Below are 10,302 nucleotides of genomic sequence, written 5' to 3' on the forward strand. Positions count from 1 at the left end.
GGGCTTAAGAGCAAAGTTGTTCCAGCTGTGAGGTGAAAAACTGAACAATCCAGAACAGAAAACAGCAGGCCAGGTCCAGATGGGCAAACAGTCAAGTAGTCCAGCTGAAACTCCAAGGAAAGCTGGGAGTCCTCTGTTGGTCTCTGAGGAACACACCCGTCATCTGAGGACAGGTTGGTGTGGGTGTCTTGCCATTGTACTCTTAGACTTGTGAGGCGTCCATCACTTTATGTGAGCTAAGCAAGGATGCTGGAGCCTTCCCTCCATCTTATGGGCCGAGGTTCTTGGACTTGTTTTCCCTGATATGATGTTAATGCACTCCTGTGCCCCTACAGTCTTAGTTCACCCTGATAAATTAAAAGGGTGGCTCTCTCTACTCACAGGAATAAATTGTAGTCAGTGTATCCTGGATAGAGGTGTCTGAGAAATGATGTGTCTACCCTGTGTGTGTCTACCCTGAAGCAGTAGCCCTCCCATTCCTTCAAAATCAAGTCAAAAGCTGATTATGAAGTGGAGAAATGGCTCATCAACTAAGAGGACTGTGTTGCTCTTCCAGACGACCTGGGTTCAATTCCCAGTATCCATATGACAGCTCAGATCCAGCCGTAACTTCTGTTCCAGAGGATTCCAGCTTCAGAGGGCAATGCATGAATGAAATACACACACATACATGCAGGTAAAATACTCATACATGTAAAATAAATACATATATGAGTCTCGATTTTTGTTGTAGTTGGTGGTGGTGGTGATTGGTTGGTGGGGTGGTTTCTTTAGCTTCTTTGGTTTTTTTTAATTTGGTTTTTGGTTTTTCAAGATGTTTCTCTGTATAGCTTTGGCTGTCCTGTAGCTTGATCTGTAGACCATGCTGGTCCCAAACTCAGAGATCCACCTGCCTCTCCCTCCCAAATACTGGGATCAAAGATGTGTGTTACCACCTTCTTATGTTTTTTTAAAGTTGATAGTAAAATGGAATCTACTAGATATGGCATAGTCTTAAAAAAAAAAGAGGAAAAGAAAAGAAAGCTCTAAAGTATGTGTGCTGACTCTTTTTCAGAATAACTAGCCTAGGAACTACAGAAATAGCTTCATTGGTAGAGTTTTCTCTGGAATGTATGATGCCTTGGAGATCTCTAGAACCACATAAGCTAGATATGATGATGGTTCATGCCTGTATTCCCGACACTCTGGAGAAAGAAACATCAGAAGTCCAAAGGATCCTCAGCTAGTAGAGAGTTTGGTGCCAACCTGGAGTGCATTTCACACTGTCTCAAAATGAGAGTAACAACCACTTCATGAAAAAAAAATGGTAAATTCCAGGATCAACGGGGGAGAGGGAGTTTTAATGAAGGACAACTGTGTCCCTGGGCACAGTTTTAAGACTGTGACTCTGAACTGAAGGCAATCACTTTTCCTTTAGAGAATATTTGGCAATGGTAACACTGGAAAAGTGCTACTGAGTTCTAGTGGAGGTGGGGAAGGCTGGTGGTAAAACAGGTCCCTATAACAAAAAAACACACAACACGAATATCAAGTTTCAAGAAAGCTTTCCTTTAGAAAGCCAGCAGATGCTGTGGACTTAACTCAGTGTTAGAGAGCTTGCCTGGCATGTGAGGCCAAAGCTTCTATTCTTAGCACTGCAAAAAAAAAAAAAAAAATACATTGAAAAGGGGGAAAATGACAACAAAGATTCCCCTAGGAATTGTCAAAGCAAGAAAAGATTACCTTTAGGTCCAAATAAGTAAATTTGGAAGGACTGTTGCCAGAACCTTTACCACAGAGTAAAGAGCAATCATATGGCAGGGAATGATACAAGTTTTAGAAGAACTAAATTGATATAGCTTGAGGACATTTCAGAAAAAGATAAATCTACAAAATGAACATAGACCCAAAATTAAATATTTTAAAATTTAAAAGTCAATAATGTTTAAGATTTAATAAATAGAGCTACCTTCACAATTATCCAGATTTTTTTTAAAAAAATGTCACATTTTAGCAATTAACTAGGAGACAGCTTGGGAAGACATGGATCTAATTTTTTGTGTGTTTATTTGTCCATTCACATAATAATTTTGTAGTAGTTCCTATGTGAAGTAAAAAGTTAACATTTCCTCAAGTGCAATGGCTTTACATTGGTTTATGATACCCACAGCTTTCGTACTTTTTGAAGGTGACTTGTGGCTTCCCAGTTCAAGTTAATGCCATTGTATTAGTTAACTTTCTCAGAGCTATGACTAAATGCCTCATGGAGGAAACTTAAGGGGGAAATTTTGCTCTGGTTACAGTTTCAGTCCATGTAGTGGAGAGAATACGGCTGGGTAGAGGTGGTGACCTCGTGGCAGGCAGAAAGCAAAGCACAAAGCATAGAAAGTACCTGGGAAGATACAGTCCAAAAGGGCACTCCCCCAGTGACCTACTAACTCCAGTCGGCCCCCCAGTGACCTACTAACTCCAGTCGGCCCCCCAGTGACCTACTAACTCCAGTCGGCCCCCCAGTGACCTACTAACTCCAGTCGGCCCCTGCCTTCCACAGTTCTACCATCTCCCAAAAGCCTATTCCGGTTCTGAATCCATCAAATAGTTTTTTAGGTCAGAGCCCTTCCCATCTAACTGTCTCTAGAAAAGTCCTCACAAACACACAGAGCTAGTTATCCTAATTTCCTAGGAGGGTCTCAATCCAGTCATGTTGGAAACTCCTCATGTTACGTCTTAATTATTGTTTGACCACACGTGGAGATATTTGCATCATTTTGAGTATAAACAGTAAACTTAAAGTTTATTCAAGTTTTTGTAAGTTATAACTGGCATTAAATACTCTGAAATGACAGTACTCTGTAGCCAGTTCTCCTAGTTCATCAGTTTGTTTTATATTATCATCATCGACTTTGGTAAGCCATGTCAAAGCACCAATAAACACAATAAGATATCTTTCAATGCACATGTATGATTCAATTATTTCTCAAATTATAAAAAGTTGAGAGCCTGATTCTGTGTTCTGTTCATAATTTATGTCTTCTTAATGAATTATAGCTTTGGTATAACTGGAAATTTTTGTTTTATGTTTTTGCTAAAACTAGTATATATTGAGTTTATCACTCGAATTATCACTTATTCTTCACAGGCTGCTAGTTTTGTAATTTAAATAGTCTACTGTTTTGTTTTTTCATTTTTCTTTTGTTTTGGTTTTTGGTTTTGTTTTTTTTTTAAGACAGGATTTCTCTGTGTAGCCTTGGCTGTCCAACAACTCGCTCTGTAGATGAAGCTGGTCATGAACTTACAGAAATCTACCTGCCTATGCCTCTGTCTCTGCCTCTGCCTCTGCCTCTGCCTCTAAGTACTGGGATTGAAGGCATGCACCACCACCACCCAACTGCCTGTTTATGTAATAGAGAAATTGTATAATAAAGCGCCCTTTACTTATGTACTAATTATGAAATACATAATCCCCTACTTATTTTATTGAAATGTCTAATGTACCTTTTCGTTATATACTTCTCAACTTCAGAAGGTTTTTTTCTCTTAACAAAAATATGAACACTTTGTTGGAACCTCTCTGTTGGTCTTAGAAAAGAGCCTGTGCGTTTGAGTAGCTCTGAAATTTGAGTAATGTTCATTTCGTTGTAATGTTCCACTAAATGGAGTCACTGTCACATATTGAGGAAGGAACCAAGGGAATGAGTAATCAATTATCTTCATGGACAGAGGCCCTACATGCCCAAATCTAACCTAGAGTTAGATGTAAGGGACATTGAAGGACACTGTTAATCAATTGGCTGCCTAGTCATAGAACAAGACCAATGATTAAAAACAGAATAAGAAAGCTAATTGCAAGCTAGACAGGGAAAAGCCCATGAGGCCTTAACCCTACACAACGAATTATAGGCAACTGGGGAAAGCTAGGAATGGGAGAAGAGGTCTTCCAACCAACCAATTCGTTGTCCAGTGGTAAAAGGTCAGTTTGGAAAATGTACATAATAGCAAAATTATACAGACTGAACAGGTTCTACTTAGGAATAGATATATATTTATATATATGCATCCAATAACAATTAAAAAGAAGGAGGAGGAGAAGGAGGAGGAGAAGGAGGAGGAGGAGGAGGAGGAGGAGGAGGAGGAGGAGAAAGAAGAAGAAGAAGAAGAAGAAGAAGAAGAAGAAGAAGAAGAAGAAGAAGAAGAAGAAGAAGAAGAAGAAGAAGAAGAAGGAGGAGAAGAAGAAGAAGATGACGACAACGACAATGACGATGATGACTATGGGAAGCTTTGGAGGGACAAACAGAAGAGAGAAATGTAATTAAATTATAATCTCAAGAAAATGTGAACAGTAGATAAGTTGTGTTAATTGATCTGAGCAACTATTATTCTTTAGAATTTTTATCATTTATTTTGGGGCTGCTCTGCATATGTTCACAATGGAGAAAATTTAAAAAATAATAATATGATTGGCATTTGGTAATTTTTTAAAAATAACTTCCTCAAGAAGCATGGGTAGTGCTACTGGGGCCTTGCTTGTCTCTTGAGCAGGGTCCAGATAATCACCTCTGTCTTCCCGTGACTACCAGACATTCTGTGCAGTGCCTCAGGTCTATCTGATCCTGAAACTCACTGCATGTGTCTGGCTCTGGGCAGCTGAATTCAATGTCAATGTAAGCTCCACATTAGATGTATATTACATCCCTGAAGCCTCTTTTAAAAAACTGAGAGTACAATAAATGTTATCAGAGGCTCAGATAGTCACACTAGTGATTCCCAGAATGAACTGAGACTTTCTGTTTACCAGGAAAAGGAGGAGGAAGAGGAGGAGAAGAGGAGAAGAGGAAGAGGAGATGGAGGACGAGACCATGGCAGCAGCATGTCTAGCTAAAATATTACTGGTTACTCCTGTGCAGTCTTGGTTCAGCAAAGCATATTTATCCTCTAATACATACACATATCATAATCATTTTGAAAGCTTCAACACATGTCTTCTAATGGTGTCACTCTATATAATGAGATATGCAAATTAGAATATTATAGAGTCTTAATTTCATTATATCATTCAGAATTGTAAATGTTCAGCTAGTTACAGCTCAGATAGGGCAATCAGTTAAAAAAAAGAAGAAGAAGAAATATCCTTTTGGCTGTTTGACCAAAAATGAAATAGACTCACATTGCTAATGGGAAAATTAACATGCTCCTCAGATGTGTATTGTAACAGTGGGTTAACGTGGATGGCCTCCAGAGTTAAATCATCACTTCCTAATAAATGCTTTATGAACCCTGGTTTCAGTATTTTGGGGTCCCAAGGCACTATTTCATATTCTGTGTTAAAGTTTACAATAAACTCCCAAAGAAATAAAAAAAAATGTAAAGGTTGAAACGAATGTGGCTTGTCTGGTAAAGAATATGACAGGGCATATTCTCTGTTGTGGAGAAAATGTCTTTCATTTCATATACTCAACATGTCAGTAAATAATTGTTATAATGTTACCTCCCAACTCCAAATCCTGACATGATTTGGCAAGATGTGAGACTGGAATCTGGGAACCTTTTCAGTCTGAAAATAGGTGGCTTCATCCATGTGTTTCAAACTTCTGTACGAGCAAGTAAACCATATCAAGTGGCTGAATGCAGCCCCAGAAAAATACAAATCCATTTCATCCCCTGTGGCTGCCATGCTTTATTCTGCAAGATCAGAGCCTCAAGAATGACAAATTATTGAAATAAATAACATTCCTTCATCCTTTGAAAATCAAGACTTAGCCTCCCGATGATCACCCCAACTCCTTTCTTTCACTTACACACACATTCCCTTTTCTTTTATTTATTTCTTTTCTTTTATTCATTACATTATACATTACAGTACAGTCTATACTTTTTTGTTTTTTGTTTGTTTGTTTGTTTTGTTTGTTTGTTTTTGTTTTTCGAGACAAGGTTTCTCTGTATAGCCCTGGCTGTCCTGGAACTCGCTCTGGAGACCAGGCTGGCCTCGAGCTCAGAAATCCACCTGCCTCTGCCTCCCAAGTGCTGGGATTAAAGGCATGCGCCACCACATTATATACAGTCAATACAATACAGTACGGACTGCAGTTTCACTCTCTCTACTCATCCAAGCCCTCCACCTGCCCCTCCCCTCTCTCCTTCTCCATTTCCATTCCAAAAAAAAGGAAGGAAGGAAGGAGAAAAAAGAAAAGGAAAGGAAAGGAAAGGAAAGGAAAGGAAAGGAAAAGAAAGGAAAGGAAAGGAAAGGAAAGGAAAGGAAAGGAAAGGAAAGGAAAGGAAAGAGCAGGCCTCCCAGGGATATCAATTGAACAGCGCATAACAAGATAAAATAACTCTAGGCACAAACTCTCATATCAAGACTGGATAAGGCAGCCCAGTAGAAGGAAAAGGGTCCCAAGAGCAGGCAAAAGAGTCAGAGACAACCATCACACCTACTATTAGGAGTTCCACAAGAACCACAAGGTACACAACCTTAATGTATATGCAGAGGACCTCGCTCAGACCCATACAGGATCCATAATTGTCATTTCAGTCTCTGTGGGCCTTTACAAGTCCTGCTTCACTGATTCTGTGGGCTGCGTTCTTGTGGTTAGACAGCCATTCTTACTCCTTTAAAAATCAATAACTCTCACACCCAGGCCATTCACTTTTGGCACCACAGCCCCATCATGGCTACCAGTCATCCCTGTGACTCTCCCCATTTCTAAGAGAACACTATTCTAGGGTCATAAGTCTTTATCTGGCTGACTTACTGTAGTTTCTTGAATGTTCTACTGGACCGCACAGACTTTAAATCAGATCAGAAAAAGAGACAATTTTTAAGCAGAAAAATCACAACATTCTCTAAGACAATCTAGTTCTATCATTTGATCCTGGAAATGTGTGGGGTTTTGTTTTGTTTTGTTTTGTTGGTTTGTTTGTTTGTTTGGGAGGTTTGGCCTGTTTTTGTTTGTTTTTGGTTTTTTGTTTTGTTTTTTGTTTGTTTGTTTGTTTGTTTTTCCAGACAGGGTTTCTCTGTATAGCCCTGGCTGTCCTGGAACTCTCTCTGTAGACCAGGCTGGCCTCAAATTCAGAAATCCACCTGCCTCTGCTTCCCAAGTACTGGGATTAAAGGCATATTCCACCACTACCCGGCTAGAAATGTGTGTTTTACTCACTTATCTGAGAAGCAACAGCACTGAGACTTCTCTGTGATGCTACATTGACTAACTTCATAATGACCTCATCACCTTTCCAGATGAGACACTAGAATGGCATCCCATATTTCTGCCAGTGTCGTTATTTTCACATGTACCATCTCTTGTTTCTTCTTTTATTTTTTTATTCATTACAGATTCATTATAGATATAAGAAACCCACAAGTTATATTGGTTTTCTATTCTCAGTGTCTCTCACATTCTAGTCCTTTCTCCCTGGTCTCTATCATCACCAATATGGCTACTTCATGCCATACATGTTACTGCATGGGCTTCATGAAATACTTCCTTTTAGTATAGTCAATAAATTGTTTCTAAATCAACATTACAAGTGTACCAATTTTTTATTTCACTTTTCTAAAAGCTTTTGATGGATATCCAATAACTGAAAATAATGATTCAAACTGCACAGTTTGGAAAACGTTCAATTCTTTATCCTCTCAGCCCTCTCTTGACTGACATGGCAGATTCTACTGCAGATCAGAGTGCACAAAAAATGCGCTCAAATTCAGGAAGTATCTCAAGGCCAGAACCATAATCAACGGTATTAAATAAGAATGGAAGCTGAATAGAGATGGGTCAGGAAATCTAAGTCAAAAAGGCAATTTCTCAACAGTTCATAAGCAATCCCTTAATCAGAGAAAGGAAGGGTAAAGATAAATATGTTTCCTTGTCTCTTAAATGTGCACCTGCTCAGCACATCAACCAACATGCACCTTATTCAGACTGCAGTTTCATATGAAATGCAAAATGGCAAGTGTCTAAGTGATAACAAATGCTCAAGTTTTTTTGTCTTTGCCTAGAATATGTTTTGGAGAAAGAATAAGAGGGAGGTGGGAGGGGCTACAGATAGATGTGGTAGACTTGGGCTCTCATCTTGCCTCTACTGTGTGTCAATTAGACAATTCAAACTCTTGAAAGTCTCTGCTCTTCCCTGTTCCAGAGATAGTCACATCTTCTTGTGCAGTACCAGCCTGTCCATAGACAAAATAGTAAAGGTTGGTGAGAACAGATTTGGCCAAATTGAGCGCCTGGTTACCAAGGCTGCCTTCTGTTCTGCACTTGGCAAAGTGAAGATTGTTGCCATCAACAACCCCTTCATTGACCTCAACTACATGATCTACATGTTCCAGTATGACCCATGCCAAATTCAATAGCGCCGTCAAAACTGAGAATGGGAAGCTTGTCATCAATGGGAAGGAAGCCCATCACTGTCTTCTTTGAGCTAGATCCCACCAACATCAAATGGGGTGATGCTGGTGCTGAGTATGTTATGGAGTCTACTGGCATCTTCACCACCATGGAGAAGGATGGGGCCCACTTGAAGGGTAGGGCCAAAAGAGTTATCATCTCTACCCCTTCAACCAATGCCCCCATGTTTATGATGGGTAGGAACCACAAGAAGTACAACTCACTTGAGATTGTCAGGAATGCATCCTGCACCACCAACTGCTTAGCACTCCTGGCCAAGGTCATCCATGACAACTTTGGCATTGTGGAAGGGCTCATGACCATGGTCCATGTCATCACTGCTACTCAGAAGTGTGTGGATGTCACCTCTGGAAAGCTGTGGCATGATGGCCATGGGGCTGCCCAGGACATCATCCCTGCATCCACTAGTGCTGCTAAGGCTGTCGACAAGGTCATCCCAGAGCTGAACGGGAAGCTCACTGGCGCCTTCTGTGTTCCTACCCCTAATGTATCCATTGTGGATCTGACATACCATCTGGAGAAACGTGCCAAGTATGATGATATCAAGAAGGTGGTGAAAAAGGCATCCTGAGCTACACTGAGGACCAAGTTGTCTCCTGCAACTTCAACAGCAACTCCCACTCTTCACCTTTGATGCTAGAATGACAACTTTGTAAAGCTCATTTCTTGGTATGACAATGAATACAGCTACAGCAACGGGGTCATTTACCTCATGGCCTACATGGCCTCCAAGGAGTAAGAAACCCTGGAACACCCACCCTAGCAAGGACACTGAGAGCAAGAGAGAGGCCCTCATGTGTTGAGGAGTTCCTGTCTCAACTCAGCCCCCAACACTGAGCATCTCCCTCACAATTTCTATCCAAGAACCCCCATAATAACAGGAGGGGTTTAGGAAGCCCTCCCTACTCTCTTGAATACCATCAATAAAAGTTCACTGCACCCAAAAATAAATAAATAAATAAATAAATAAATAAACTCTTGAAATCTTTTCTGACTTATAAAACAAAGATTAGCTTTTGCACATTTATACATACATATTGACAGTACTAGGGACTGAACCTAGAGCATCCTACATGCACAGCTCCAATGGTGAGCTTCAGCCCTAGTCTATCCAGTGCAGCTTACATTTCTGCTTTGTTAGCTCTTCCAACTTTACAAGTAACTTCTTGGTTGCAGTTCTGTGGTATTACTGTGCTAACATTTTGGTATTTTTTTTCCTCCCTTCTAAATTCTGAAGTCCAGCATAATCACCAAATATATATTTTATTGATAATTATGAATTTTAAACATAAAATATCCAAGGTAAAAATATGAATGGTCATCAAATGTAAGCCTTTTATTTGAGTTTATTGTCAGAAATGATGTGTATGGTAGATAATAATTAAGACTCAATACCCTCATAACTGGGAAACTAAGTCAGTAGAATCCACTGAGCTTATGCAAATCATGTCAATTTTAGCAGTGCTCATTTGCACACATGTGTATGTCTATGAACACAGTATAGATGATCAGAACCACTACTGTGTTCAAATACAGGCTGTCACATCACTTCAAAATTATTTATGCAATCTTTTAGTAACCTTCTAGTGTGCTCCTGACTGTTAGATTTAGAGAAAGGTGTAATAATATAGGAAATAATAATGAAATTGGCATTTAAGAAGGGAATATCTATATCTGAGGTACCTGGGTGATAAATATGGATCTATTTTCATTCTTCTACATGTAGAAATCCAGTTAATCAATCACCATTTGTTGAAGGTCATACTGATCTCCATTTTTCCATTATATGGTTTTGGTTTCTTTATCAAAAATCAAGTGTCCATAGGTATGTGGGTTTACTTCTGGGTCTTTGACTTGATTCCATTGATCAACATGCCTGTTTCTGTATCAATACCAATGCAGTTTTTATCACTATTGC

General features: G+C 39.6%; 1 pseudogene; it reads left to right on the forward strand.

Annotated features, from left to right (window-relative positions):
* Window positions 1-270: 270 nt before the first annotated feature.
* On the forward strand, window positions 271-9,123 carry LOC116090186 (annotated as a pseudogene).
* Window positions 9,124-10,302: the final 1,179 nt, after the last annotated feature.

The sequence above is a fragment of the Mastomys coucha genome, unplaced genomic scaffold (assembly GCF_008632895.1).
Source record: "Mastomys coucha isolate ucsf_1 unplaced genomic scaffold, UCSF_Mcou_1 pScaffold15, whole genome shotgun sequence".
NCBI classification, from domain to species: domain Eukaryota; kingdom Metazoa; phylum Chordata; class Mammalia; order Rodentia; family Muridae; genus Mastomys; species Mastomys coucha.